This window comes from Eupeodes corollae, chromosome 3, assembly GCF_945859685.1.
Source record: "Eupeodes corollae chromosome 3, idEupCoro1.1, whole genome shotgun sequence".
Lineage (NCBI taxonomy): Eukaryota > Metazoa > Arthropoda > Insecta > Diptera > Syrphidae > Eupeodes > Eupeodes corollae.
The window spans coordinates 17,714,043-17,729,692 of record NC_079149.1 but is presented as its reverse complement, the minus strand read 5'-3'; the positions used below and the strand labels follow the sequence as shown (position 1 = coordinate 17,729,692).

Below are 15,650 nucleotides of genomic sequence, written 5' to 3'. Positions count from 1 at the left end.
CTTCTTTTGAGTGCTTAGGCTTAGTGCATATGGAAAACAACCTTCACAAATGCAGTTAGATTCAGTTTAACCGGAAATTGATAAAATGGCACATCGGAGAGTGCGTTTTTAACTTTCTTTTTATCGACACCGAGTTACACTACCGATGCAAAACGTCAAAAAACAAACGACAACGCACAGAGTGACAGAATAACTGTGCTCAGTATTTGAAGTTGTATATGGGGTTTTTGCAGTCTGTCGTTTGGTTGGAGTTGGAACTTGTGAAGCTGGAAGAGATAACACTTTCCACATACTAATGTACAGATGCACCATGGCCAGATTCAGAGCAGCTTCGAGTATCTACCAGAACCAGAATAAATGTAAATAAACCCAGAACCAGAGTCGAGTCACAGAGTCAGAGAAATCGTTCGCTCTCTTTTGGAATATACAGAAATCTTTTATAAATTCCAATTCCAATTTCAACTCTATTCAACTTGCATCTCTGGTGGGTGTAAAGGGGGAGGCAATTGCTCCCAAATGCTTCCTGTCATCCAAACTGTGTTGGAGCTAAACCTAAAGTACTTGTACTCTCTGGGAGTTTATTTTATTTTTCCTACCGTTCCATCGTTTCTAATGCGCAAGTTTGTAGCCTCGAGACTTTTAGTAGTTAGGTATAGAGGTATCTTATTTTTGTTCTTCTCAGCAAATAGACAACAGAAAAATAAACTGTTATAATTATTTTCAAAGATAGATACTTATTTACAGTTTTAAGTTAGTTTTTTTTTTGTTAATTTAGCTGAACTATAAAAATGAGAAGAAAGAAAAATGAGTAGACAAATAATTTTGCAATCAAAACAACTTTTCTTGTTGCCTTCGCGTTTGCTTGCGTCTACTTTGCCCTCCCGAGACGAGGCGAGGTATGTTATCTTTGTTTGTTGTTTATTTATTTTTTTCTTTTGTGAAATATTTTCGTGGATTTTTATGTTGATTTTATTATAAAATTCAGTTGTCTCCCTCTATCTGCCGTCTTTGTATTCATACTTTTTGTTTTCTTCTTATTCTTTTTATTTTGCTAATTATTATAAAATTAACAAATGGAGTTTTCTCCTTTGAATAGTTTCACTTAAAAACACGTTTCTTTATTTCTTTTTAATATCATTTTAATTTACGATACACAGCCCCGTCCCGTTCCGTCGGCGTTGCGTCGTTATTGCTACCGCAATTGATGAGATTTGACAGCGAAATCTGACATTTGTTTGACATAAAACGCGAGCAAAGGAATTTTTGTTGTTTGAGTTTTAGTGACTCATTAAAAATTGTGCGAAGACAAACCGACGCGGCACATCCAACGTTAGCGGATGAAATGTTAAACTCAACTGAGTTAAAAGTGATCGTTTGCGTCTTTGAGAGGCGCATTTACAAATGGAAAACAACAACAAAATCTAACTGCAAACGCTACACGACTCGAAGTCCACTCGACTCGATGCTGTTCTTGACTCATGCGATCAAGTGTGTGTTTACGCTAAATGTTAAGCAAGTGTGTAATGAATGAGTGAGTGAGTTAGTGTGATCTTTTTTAGGCTGAATTGAGTGGATAATTGAGATTGTTTTGTGTGTACATGGTTGCCACCCGGAATGCATATAGGGAACATATAAAAAAAACTAGATATTAGAATTTTCAGAGTCATTAAAATAAAAGTCAAAATTTTTGACAAATTTGACACTTTTGAAGCAACTCAATTCTCCTTACCACTTGATATTAAAAAAGAGATATGTAAAGTGAGAAAGGAAAATGAAGTGAGATAAATGATGAAATGTCAAAATAAGCCAATATGAATACTGTCTTACTGATCATTTGGCAATTTTATATTTCGGGCATGGTCAATACATGGCATTTTTGTAAGTGTCATTTTTGATGTGCTCGAGTATTTGCGTGTATTAGAGCTCAGAAATAGAACGCCAACAGATGCGATGTCATCTGGACTTAAATCTTTGTTAATATTCTTATATATTCACTATACCAAAAATAACATAAAATGTTTTTGTATTTTAACTGTTTGTTTTTTCCAAATCTCTTTTTGATAGCTAAATGTTTGCTTGTAAAAAAGGAAAGGGTTGTTTAAATTTTAGCTAAAAGGATATGAAGTTATAAAATTGGTTGGAATAGATTCGGAGAGATTGCATCCCTGACAACATTACTCGCACACAGGAATGGTTGAGAGTTGTAAGTCACTGGACCCTGGTTCTTCATAGACTGTTGCGCCACCTAATTTTTTTATTTATTTAGATTCGGAGAAAACTTAAACGAAAAAAACAATTATAAGTTTCATTTTGTATAACTCACTTCCAGATGTCACTCTTGAAACTGTCATTTTTAGATATTTGACACGAACCACGCTTGAACAAAGAATTGAAATTATTAAAATTTACTTTTAAAAAATGTACATACATTTTTGATTTTAAGTGATTAAAAACGTGATTACATAAAGATTAGGTTATGTTTATGCTACACAAAACCTAAATATAGAAGTCGGAAAGTTAAAGAAGACATATGTACATCTTTAAATGTGTAATATCTTTTTATCGCTTGTATCGCTTTTTCTTTACAATTAAATAAACACATCTTGTTCTTAACTAATTATTTTTTTAAATATGAAATAGAGAACCATGTATAAAACTGAAATGTTTTTGTTTGACACAACTTTATTTAAAATTTATTATAAATTGTAGATTTCTGGCTTTTGAAGAATTTATAATTTATTACTGATGTGTTGTCGTTTTTATTTAAATATTTTCATTTAATTTTAGTAATTTTTTAGAAATTTCCCCTCCCACCTAAACGAGAGAGATATACACCCCTTCTAAAGGCTAAAATGCTTATATTAAGCCCCACTGCCAAAAACTTTTTATATATCTTGGCGCCAAAGTTATCGTACCTAAACACCATCCTTCTAATCACTTGTCATCTGTCAGGTATACAATTTACATAAGCGAAATAAATTTCTATTATTGGGTTTTTAAATGTCATTTGTAATTAACGTACAAGTCTTGTTAATTTTGACGTATTACAATTTGTAATGTTCTTCAGCCACCATTTTAATGAAAGTATTTATGTAAGAAGACATTAAGAAGGGAGATATTCTATATTTTCGTGCTATTAAATGTATCACAGCCAGCAATAAAATAGTATTTGTTTTTAGTCGTTTTATTTATAATCTGGCAATACTTTTTTCGGACTTGGTCTTTTTGACACCTGACACTTTATTTATACTCAGTTTGGTTTGTCTATATATAATGGCTGCGTTCAATCTCAGAGAGATAGGGTATCCAGATACCCTTTTGTTAGTGTTTTACTCATAAAATAACAGCTTATCAAAAACAGCTGACATGTCAAAAATGGAATCCAAAGGTATCCATGAATATCTGGGGTATGTAGGTATCTGACAGAACAGCTGATTCAACACATGGTTGAATTTCAAGAAACTTGAAAATTAATTTCAGCTTTTTGTTTTTGTTGGTAAAAAAAGGTACAAAATAATAATTGAAGTTGTATTTGAGGATGTTATGTACATAATAGACGATGAAGAAGCTATTTGCCTCCGTAAACGTTAATCGTTTAAAACGATTCAATAGAGCTAAGAGGAAATTTGACATAGATTACAGATTAAGATTATCTTTTAATTATCACGTATCAGTTGAATTATCCGTTAGATGTTTTATCTTACAACAATTTTAACTTCGAAGCTTAAAAGTTTTTCTGCTTTTTGCGAACAGCTGAACGTTGACAGCTATCTCATTACAGCTATCCAGTCCAATAGTTCAACAAGCTATCTAAAAATATACCTATCCAAAAAACCCTAACCAACACAAGATTGAACGCAGCCAATGAAAAGAATTACTCCTAACAAGTGTTTTCAAATCGTGCAAATTAAAGGAAACTTTTTGTTAGTGAATTATCTCACGTCGTGTATATGTGGTGAATTTCTATGATCGTGCAATTCAGCTGTCGTAGACTTTTTTTTTGTTGGTTTATGTGAAGTCACGACAGTGGACATCTTTAAAGGGAATATTGGGGCATTTGGAGCTGTCATCTTTTGACGTTTCGCAACAACAGCGCAATAAAATTCACTCGAAGAATGTTAAAATTTTGCAGTCACAATAATTCGAAGTTTTGCAAGTAAAGTTATCTGAACGTGATATTTTTCGAAGAAGTAATCACAACTCGCTACCACGATTTTTTATTGAATAAATGACATACCTTTCTCTTAGTAAAATAACCATCCATTGTTTTCTGGTTAAGAACACTGTTTTTTTAATATCGAACTAAAACTTCTTATGGAAAACCCCTGAAAGTAAATAATCACTTTTCTATATTTCATTCACTCTTTTTTGTCTTACATCAAAATTAAGGATAAAGTTATAATACAAAACCTACCTCAACAATTCTCCAAGCCCTTAACATTGTTGATATAATCAAGAGTCCATATAACAACAAAAATCATAGCATGGGTATATATTTTCTCCATTAGAAACAACAATTTCATGCACCTACTCTCATTTGTTAGATTTTAAATATTTATGTTGCTTTTGAATTCAATAGGTGCTAAACGCGTAATTACTTGAGAGCTTTAGGTTGACTTCCACACTCTTCCTCCAAAAATGATTCCTAACTTCGCTAAATGGTGACAAGTCTTACATAGAATTACCAATTTATGTTTTCAAGTTAGTTATGTTGACATTTGACAACTGTCAAAAACATCGTCATTTGAAATGTCATAAAATACGTTACATATTTCGCATTTAAGATAATGGATAATTCAAAAATTAAAAAGACATATTTATTCATAAAAAACGATACATAATAATTTACAATAGAAAAAGAAACTTACAAGCATGGCAGTGGAGCTATCTGCCGAATATTATCAAGACGTTTTCATTGAGAAAAAAGATTATACAATTGTGGAATATAAAATAAGGAACATATACAACAAATATTAAAGAAATGTGATCAACTTTTTAAATGTTGTTTTGTTAAAACGGTAAAGTTATTTTTAAGAAGAAAAAGAATAGTTAACAATAAATATGTGTTACAATGAAAAAAGAAAACAATTAAAAATTAAGTACTTTAAATGATTGTTCAAAATATTTAATTTTCTTAAGTGAAAAGGTTTCAGAGGTTGTAAAAGGTTGTTGTTTGCATTTAGATTTATTGCTAAATTTTGTGGCTGTGGCAATTTCTAAAGAGGAATATCCACAATGGAGTGATAAAAACAGGATTTGCTTGTGCAGATTGCTTTTAGGTCTATGCGTAACTTTAATAATATAGTCTGCGTTGGCCTTTAAATTTCTAACATACATTTTCGGAAGCCCGGCCTTAACATATATGGTGTAATTAGGCGTTCTACGCATCAGCCGGAAGATTCTTTTGAAAAAGTATCTTTTAATAACTTCCGTATCCTCTAGAAATTGGTATCCATACACTTGATTCTCATAACAAAAGCAACTGTTCACGGTAGCCTCAAAACACCTTTAATTTCGATGTAGGGTCCACGAAGCTTCTTGAAAAAAAATATGACCACATCGAGTTTATAGCTGATTTGGCTAGTACCAGCTTCTCTTTAATATGGTTTTTGATGTTCAAATTATGAGTGATAGTAAAACCAAGATATTTATACTCGCTAACAACTTGAATAGTGGTACCATCTAATGTCCAATTTCGTACATTATTATCTGAACGGTTTTGAGGTTTAAAAATCATAGTTTTAGATTTAGAAATGTTGACTTTGAGATCCCACGCATCGTAATATTGTTTAAGTTTATTTATCTGAAGCTGCAATGGCACTGGGTTATTAGAGAACACCACCAGGTCATCAGCATATAGCAATCTTCAAAGATAAATCGCCATAGTTGACGCCTTCCGGTAGTTTATTTTCAATATCATTGATAAGAAGAGCGAACATCAGCGGACTCAATATACAGCCTTGTGGAACACCTGTTTCGGTTTTAAAGGATTTTTATATGGATATACCATTACAAACCATTGAAGACGTTTTTAATAAAATTTATTCATAAATCCATTTAAATTTGGTTGAAAGACCAATAACTGCTAGCTTATATAAAAGTGGTTTTCTGTTGATGGTATCAAAAGCAGATTTAAAGTCGACGAAAAAGTGTATAGGGGCTACTTTTAGTCGATAAAATTTGATCGACAGTTGAAAGGACGCCCAGAAACCAGTCCGATATAGACCTTTCAAATTATTTTATTTAATCCAATTCACAAGCCTAGAGTACAACATTTGTGCAAACAGTTTTCTTAGTGAGCTTAGAACTGAGATGCCTCTATAATTTTCTAGTGAACTCAGATTACCCTTTTCAAATATAGGAAATATTGTAACCAAACCAAAGTAACTCGGAAATTTTTCTTCTGTAAACATTTTGTTTAAACACCCCAACACACGCTCGAGAAATTCAGGATTTGAATTCTTATAGAATTCGATAGGAATGCCATCCAAACCCGCTGCTTAGTTATTTTTCATTCTGCTAAGAGATGCCAACATTTCAACCATGGTAAAATGAGAGTCTAGCTCATCGATTGAAACATTTTGGGGGCAAAACTGATGCAATTTTGGTCAGAATCTGGTAGTATTAAACCTTCAAAGTATGTGGCCAGGTCATCAACACTAATACTTAAAGACGAATACTTGCTGCGACCTCCCAAAATCCGTACATTGTACCAGGATGACTTTGAATCCTTACAGTCTGCAAGTTTCACAGCCGCTTTGATTAAATATAATTGCTTTCTCCGTCAACACAAATCTCTATATATTTCATTCTGTTCAAGGTAATTTTTTCTGTGAATTTCGTTGTTAGATTGTCTAATAAAATTTAGGCATTTGAAAGACGTTTCCCTACATTTCTTACATTCATCGTCATACCACTTCGATTTTGGCATGAGCGTTGTAGGACGAAATCTGTGCGTTACTGATTGTCTTATGAGTTCAAAAAACTGTAACAGACTCTATACATTCTGATAACATACCATCAGCATAGCTTATAAGTTGACTTAAGTTTCTTCTATACAAACCCACCTTGTTTTCAATCCATCTTAATTTATTGCTAATTGGATATTCTTTAACTTCTCTATTATTTTTTTCTGAAAGGAACTCACATTTTAATAGAGCCTAAAGCCTTACTGATGCCGTAAGGCCTACATCGTGCATGCAAACTTAAATTACATAAAAGTATCCAATGAATGTGGTCTAAAATCCAGACTCACAATCACTCACAACGAATCAAACCAAAAATTACCACTAGAATCAGTATTCTTTAAACTATAAAAGGTTTCTTTTACAACGGACTCTCATCATTAAAAAAAGGAACAGATTAAAATCGATTTGATTGCCCTGAAATAAATATTCCTCAAAAAATATCAACCTTGAACTAATAAGAATTAATGCAACAAGTATTTTTATCAGAGAATAACAAAATAACACATAATAAAATAAGTGAGATATTTAATTTAAAAAATAAATTTACCATAAATACAAAATGGCGACTCAATTCATGTTTAAAACCTTTAACTTTTTGACATTTTTTGATCCCTTCACCAATTTATAAAAAGCAAAAACAAAACTTTTTAATTTTACTCTCGATTCAAAAGAATTATTCAGCTACTTTAACCCTCATATTTTATGTGTTTTAACATTAAATTAAAATTAATTTTCCATATGCTTTTGTTTCAATTTTTGTAGTTTTTTTTTGTTTCAACTTAAAATAAAATTAAAATATCATCAAAAGTGTCAAAGTGAAAATACATAAATACTCCTATACAAATATGTACATTTATAAAATTAAAACGAAGTAAAAATAAAAGAGAGTTGATTGTTAAGCTTTTAATTATTGTTCCACACAATATTGTTTCTGTATATCTTTCAACAACGAATAATTCAACAAAAATAAAACAAAAAAAAAAACAGAGAATTCCATTAAAATGATAAAATAAATAAACGAAATTAATGAAATAAAACACAAAAAAAAATGATAATAATAAAACCAACATCAGCGCCGCTCAGCGGCGGTATGATGATTAATAGCTGAAATTAATATACCGTTATCTTTTACTTTGTCCTCCATATCGTCTCTTTGTCGTCATAATCATCGTCATAGTCATTGTCCTGCGTTTACACTGTTGCGACCGACCATGTAAATGTGTGTCAACGCAGCATTTAACTTCCGAGCCGAGGCAAGCAGTTTCTTTTTTTTTTAATTTTCAGCAACAATATAATTAAATGAACGCAAATTGAGGACATTTATAATTTCATTCCAACTATTATACACTTTTAAACATTTATACAAAATAGTAAAATATACGACGATGATCGAAACAATGCTATACGAACTTTACATACATATGTATAAAGGACTATGCACGAGGCGTAGTTGGGAGGGAGTGGTATTTACTACACGAAGGATATAAATCCAGTCGACCGACCTACCGACAGGACATTAACACTCCAATATAGCTTCGGAAAATGGGCTTCTCTCTCCCTCACTCTCTGTCTCTTGATAGCATGACACGATGTGGGATGTGAAAATTAAATGATACACAAAATACGAGCAAAGATTGTGTGGCTTTTGAAAAGGACTATAAGGACTACATAAGGACTAAGGAGTGCTTGCTGTATGCTGACGTTGAGTCTATAGTGCAATTTCACATTCAGGGTGCAATGCAATAGTTTTTAGTCCATCAGAGCACAGGATATGTGTTGATGGCAAATAGAATGAATGAAAGGATACAAAGGAGCAAGCATAAGCACGGCAGGAGAAGGAGGTTTCTAATGGAATGGTTTGACCTCATTTCAAAAAACGTAAAGTGATAATAATTTTAATTCAAATTGAAATTGAAATGAGTATAATTTCAAGCTAAAGCCGAGAGAGATGGAGGGCGTTAATATTTTGTTGAAAAGAATCAATTCAAAACTGTTGGAATATTAGAATATTGAATATTGAGTCAAGTCTATGAGGTTTTCAAAATTAGCGATGACAAGAAGTCAATTTTAATGGAGTTTTTATATGCTTCGTGAACCAAATACGAACAAAACAAAAAATCCGTCATGGACGCTATCGACGACGACGGATTTTCCGGATGAAATGGGAAATCACGTACAAATTTTGAATTGTAAGGATCTAGTGCACACATAGAGGATGCCGTTGACGGAGCTCGAATAACAGATGAACAGAAGAAGAAAGGACTTCTTTTCGTTGACCATCTCCATCATGGCAATACACGAATCAATACTTCCTCTTAAAGACCAAGTTTAAAGAAAGAATTGGTTGACAATCATAAAATGAACACTAATTCTATAGTATTACAAAATTGATGTCAAATACAATAAAGTTAATGAACTGATTTTAATATTTGAAATGTTAATAAGCTACAAATTGTTATAAAATTATACAATTTAAATAACTAGTAACTACCTAGGATACGAAGATAATAATATATAAATGATGATAATGACAGGAAGAGGCTTCCTTTTTCTTCTACATTGTAGCTTGATGTACAAAGGACATAAAATTATGTTGGCTATTTAGGGCAATCAGTTATGTATTATGTATTTATTCATCCACTTATTATTATGTTGCGCAGAATTTCTGTAAAATTATGTGATGTACCGAGGACGAACGACGTGTATTTACATAATTGAAGAGAATTTATTCGTTTCATGTAAATATATAGGAAAGCGTACTTTATGCTTTCAGAAACATTTCGAAAAGCTGAATCTCAGTGATGAGGATGATGATGATAATGATTTCTTTCAATGATGAGTGAAATAGTAACATCCTTCAATCAGTAAATGGGCAAACCATGCTCGTGCAGCAGCCATTTAATTAAAATTCCAGTGAAATTGATTGATGAGTTATCAAAGCATCATCATTCAATCTGGGGCTTCAAAATCTGGAAATCCATTGGAAAAGGTTTTTGAAAATAGTAAGCTTGTTCGAAAAGCTAGTATAGAGAACAAAGCAATGGATTTTGTTTTATTTTTTGATAGTTAAAGAAACATTAAGTTGAATAAAGAATTTAAGGAGTTTTTTTTACCGAGGTGAAACGAATAATAAAAGATTCATATTTTTCGTATGTTTTAAAAGAAAGTAGTACAAAATTAAAAATAGTTGCATCTTATTCTGAATGCAAGTTCTGATCTTGTTCCCACTTTTTTTTGAGTATCTTATAATGATTGGGTTACAGCCCCAGTTGAAAGTTGTTGGGGCAGCGGAGAGGTGTTTCTACTAAGGCACCTCTCCTATCCAAACGGCAGCGGACGAATTCTCAAGATGGAATCAACGGTGGCGTCTACAGTTCCAGTAAGGTTGAATTACTAAGTGCACACCTTATAGGGCTTCTATGACTTGTTCGGAGCCCAAGCCTGTAAGGAGCGGTTTATTCGGCTCTTCGTCCTTGGAGTTATACTAAGTATCTCTCCAGGTTGCGGATTGTGCCGTCGGGGTGACTTCCTGACCACGAAAAAAATCTGTACGTGGAATGTTAGGCCCCTTAACAGACTACGTGCAGCCGAACAATTAGCGAAAACCCTAAACTGCTGCAAGGCAGATATTACCGCCATCCAAGAAGTGAGATGGGATGGACCGGGCAAACGCAAACTAAAAGACTGCGATATATACTATGGCGACTATTTGGGTGTGGATTTGTTGTTGGAACAAGACTCAGGCAAAAAGTCTTGAGTTCCAATAGTGTGAGCGAGTGCATCACGACAATCCGCATCAAGGGTAAATTCGCCAACATAAGCCTAAAATGTGCGCATGCACCAACAAAGAAGAAACATGAAGACACCAAAGACACATTCTTCGAGCTCTTCGACAAGATATGTGAGAAGTGTCCTGGCTATGACATTAAAATTACCTTAGGAAATTTTAATGCCAAGCTAGGAAGAGAAGACATCTTTGGTGGCACAATCGGGAGATACAGCCTGCACGACACCACCTCCGACAACGGATTTAGGCTGATCGATTTCGCTGTGGGGCGAGACGTTCTGGTAGCTAGTACGCACTTTACACATCTCAATATCCACAAGGGGACATGGAAATCTCCCGATCAATCAACCGTCAGCCAGACCACATTGCGATCGACGCACGACACTTCTCCAGTATACAAGATATCCAAACATTCCGAGGGGCCAAGATTGACTCGGACGACTACCTCGTTGTAGCCAAGGTACGGCTACGGATATCCCGATCCAAGCCAAAACAAGGAAGTACTGTGAGAAGTTTCAACGTTAGACGGCAACGATCACAAGAGACTGCCATGTTCTTTTCCGATCCAGTCTCTAATAAACTCTTAAGGAGTCCTTTGCTGCCTAAATAAAGCATTGAAAACCAGTTTCAACATTGCCTTGCAGCCATCAGAGATGCCGCCTCTGAAGTGCTAGGTTTCACACGGCCACCACTGCAAAACCCCTGGTTTGACGACGAATGCCGGTAAGCGCACGCAGCGAAACAACAGGCGAGGAACACCGACTTCTTAGATGGCAAAGAAGAGATCATGAGAAGCGCTTGATCGAGGAGATAGAGGGATGTCACAACAGGAATGAGGTTCGAAGATTTTGCCTAAAGCTAAAAAAACATCCCAAGGGTACAAGCCACGAAGGACGATCAGGGGAACATCTTAGTGGAACCGAAGTCTATACGTTCAGAATATTTAAAAACCACTTCTCCAAACTATAAAACGGCGATGACGAACCTAATTCCGCTGTAATTGAGATGGAACCACTTAACCTAGGCGACGCAGATCAACAATTCCGCCTACTCGACCTCGACGAAGTGAAGATAGCTATATCTAAAATGAAGTCATACGAAGCTGCTGGAGCTGACGGCATCGCTGCCGAACTGACTTGGTAGGGAGCATGCACCAACCCATCTGCCAAATATGGTCGAAAGAAAGCATGCCCCAAGAGTGTGTAACCTCAGCATAGTTTGCCAACTACTGAGGCATCAATCTCCTTAACATTGCATATAAGATCCTCTCTGCCGTATTATATGAACGTCTGAAGCTGTTCGTCAACAACCTGATAGGTCCTTAACAGCGTGGCTTCATACAAGGAAAGTTCACTATTCACACTACGGCAGATCATGGAAAAAAAACAGAAACTTCAAATCGATACACACACAATTTCTTTATAGATTTTAAAGCCGCGTATGACAGCGTCCATAGGGAAGTGCACTACAGAGCAATGTCTAGTTTCGGCATCCCTGTCAAACTTATGCGTTTGTGCAGAATGACGATGGAGAATACACGCTGCTCTATCAAGGTCGGAAAAGATCTTATCTTCAATTCTGGAAAGAATTGTGCAAAACTCAATCGTCAACACTAGAGGCACAATCTTCCAAAGGTCCATCCAATTACTAGGATACGCAGATGATATTGACATAATGTTAAGATCAAAGCGTGATGTCAGTGAAGCGTTTTTGAGCATTGCGATGGAATTGAAGAAGAAGGTTTTAGTGGTCAATGAGGGCAAGACCAAGAGCTTTCATCAAAAAAAGACATTGAACAACGACGTCTTGGACAAAACGTCACCATGGACAGCTATAACTTTGAGGGAGTTAAGGACTTTGTCTACCTAGGCACCGGTATTAACACAGACAACGATACAAGCGCTGCAGATTTCATGAAATCAAACAAAGAACAACTCTTGCAAATCGCTACTTCTTTGGACTTAGAAGGCAATTGAGTAGAAAAGTCCTCTCCAGAGCATCTAAAATCATCATCTATAAAACACCCGGTTCACATTTATGGCGCCGAGGATTGGACCCTGTCAAAGAAAGACGAGAGCATCTTAGGATGCTTCGAGAGAAAAGTTCTTCGGGCGATTTGTGGTCCCGTACGAGTAGATGGAGAATGGAGGAGATATAACGACGAACTTTACGGGCTGTACAGCGACACTGACCTAGTTAGCAGAATTAAAGTCCAACGGCTTAGATGGCTTGGGCATGTAGAGCGAATGGACATCAACGCTCCAGCCCGGAAGGTCTTCGAATCCAATCGCGAAGGACTGCGCAATAGAGGAAGACCACGCCTCAGGTGGTGCACACAATTGGTTGAAGACCTCGACCAACTTGGCGTGCAAAACTGGTGATAGCTAGCTAGAGACCTAAGCAATGACGTAGCGTTCAAAGCAAAATGAGCCTCTTCACTGAAAACGGTATTTCGATACATATCCGAATTGTTTTGATATCTTTTCAAGAACCAATCAACAAAGATCACGTGATATCTGGTGATAGACCGACGTTAGTTCTTGTTCTAAATTAACTTTTTAAGTATTTTGTAAAAAGTACGTTGTTATGTTATTTATTGAGTACTTTATTTTAAAGAACAATGAGGAACTGACAAACGTTGGTATTCGTCAACACTTCGGGCTACAGAAGCAATATTCTTAGTTGTTATAGGACTTGTTCCACTTTTAATAATGGCTTATTGTGTTCTTGTTAATGTCAAACACTGCCAACTGCCAACAAGTGACAGCTGCCTAAATAACGAGCTTTTTAAAATGACTGCGAGACCCTATAAAAAATACATATCAAGTTAAGTTATCATAGGAATCACTTTTGTAACTTTTTTAGTTCTTGGGCTTGGATGAACTATCAATTAAGTTCAATTATGGTAAATTCTTTTTTAATTTTCAAAAACAAAATTCTCCTTAATGGGGCAAAAATTCTGTGATTTCCTATGAAAAGGCTTTCCTATGTTATTCAAAATCTTTTCGATAGACGTCAGAAATTATGTTTATTTTTGTGTTGATTATATAGAACCCAAAATAAATAAACTAATTTTATCGTCAAATTCATCTTTTATTAAATTTAAATGTGTTCCAAACTCGAAATAAAACAAAAAAAAATCTCTAAAAAACAATTTAAAATCATTAGAAAATGCTTTTGTGAGAAATTTCTCAAGAATTAGCACAGATTTTAAGCTGAAGGTACTTTTACTAGCACATTGTTTGCTTGGTTTGGATTCTTTGTTTTTCTCCTCATCTTTCTTTAAATTTCTAACAATCACAAGAAAGGAAACAAAATGTATTATTTTTGTTATCATGAACTTAACGAAGAATGCGCGAATCATATTTGTGTTGGCATACCTTATCCTTATAAAATTTCCCAGAAAACTTTTTAGAGCATTGAAAAACAAAATAAAAAACAAGTCAACACAAACAAACATTTCCGAGAAAACAAACATTTTAGGAGATATTTTTGTTAAAGTAATTTACTTTTCAGCATTAAGGTAGATTTCCTTGAATTCAAATCAAAAGCTTCTCTGTTCTTTAAATCTAATCCAACTTTCCTTTTTCATCAACATCATTCCTTGTCATCTGTCGTGCTATACGATCAACTTTCTTGTTGAATTGAATATAAAATCACAAGAGATATTTATAATAATATAAAGAGACTTTTAAGAAAAACTAATAAAAAAGAATATTTTAATAATTTGACATGCAAAAATAAATACAACCTTCTTTTCTAGAAATATCTCATTTATTAAAAGACATGAAACCTTGATAGATGCTGCATGTATACTTTAATACCTATCAAATTTAAATGTCCTCTTTCTCCCTTCGAAGATAGTATATTTAATGTTAAAAGAGTATTCTCGCATTATTTTCTTTAAGAAGATGATTTTTATTGCAAGTCCTTGAAAAATATTTTGTGCTATTTGTGAGCTGAACAGCTGTTCAAAGTCTGGAAAAAAGAACGAAGAGTAAACATTGCAAGGCACATTATTCGTTATATCTCCAGCTCGAACCAAAACGTGCTTTCCTGCATAAATCAAGCTAAAATCGGCCTTTAAAATAGGTATGTAGTACCTCTAGACCTTTGTATATGTCTACTCTCGAAAGCACACATAATATGGGAGAAAATCAATAGATTTTTGCAAAATAATGATGCTCTTCAATTCCATAAATCTATCACAGATGTTAAACCTAGAGATACATATACAAATATCTATTATAGACTCAATACCTACCCATTCTGTAGATAGTATCTGACAGAACCAGAATCATATTGGAAGCAATTAAAGAGGGAAGCTTTACGCGTGTGAACATAAATGAAGCGCAGACAGACCCGCAAACAAAATGATGGTCTTCTACTATACAAACTACACAGCTATGGCCAAAATAATAGGGACGAAGCTTAGTTTTTTTGTAATCATGTCAAGTATCAACAAGTTTAACCATTAAATTTTAATGGTAAATATTGTGTTAATGATGATGAATGTGTGATTTTTAAATGAAAAAAATCTTTCATAATTCATATTCATAAAGCAAGACCCAAACAGGAAATATCAAACTACCGTCCAATCTGCAAACTATCCACCATTCCAAAATTTTTTGAAAAACTTGTGTGTGATAAGTTTTCATTTTTGCTTAAGGAAGTTAAATCGCCTTTTCAGCATGGCTTTGTATCGGGCAGGTCGACAACTACTAACCTTTCGATTTTCACAAATTACGTTCTCAAAAAAATTGAGTCAGTGTATGAGGTTGACGTGATCTATACTGACTTTTAAAAGGTCTTGATAGAGTCAGCCACACTATTCTACTGAACCAACTAACAAGAATTGTTTTTATTCGAATATTTTGCAATATCTTATAGAACGC

At 34.3% G+C, this 15,650-nt stretch overlaps 1 protein-coding gene across 1 annotated transcript in view; it reads right to left on the bottom strand.

The window, feature by feature from the left end:
• The window catches only part of LOC129952825 (putative uncharacterized protein DDB_G0277255), a 162,285-nt gene extending 160,913 nt beyond the window's left edge, over positions 1-1,372 (bottom strand). Inside the window, exon 1 of the mRNA XM_056065677.1 lies at positions 1,021-1,372. The gene's annotated coding sequence lies outside the window, so the exon portion shown is untranslated. The remainder of the gene's footprint in view (positions 1-1,020) is intronic.
• Between the last annotated feature and the right edge of the window lie 14,278 nt (positions 1,373-15,650).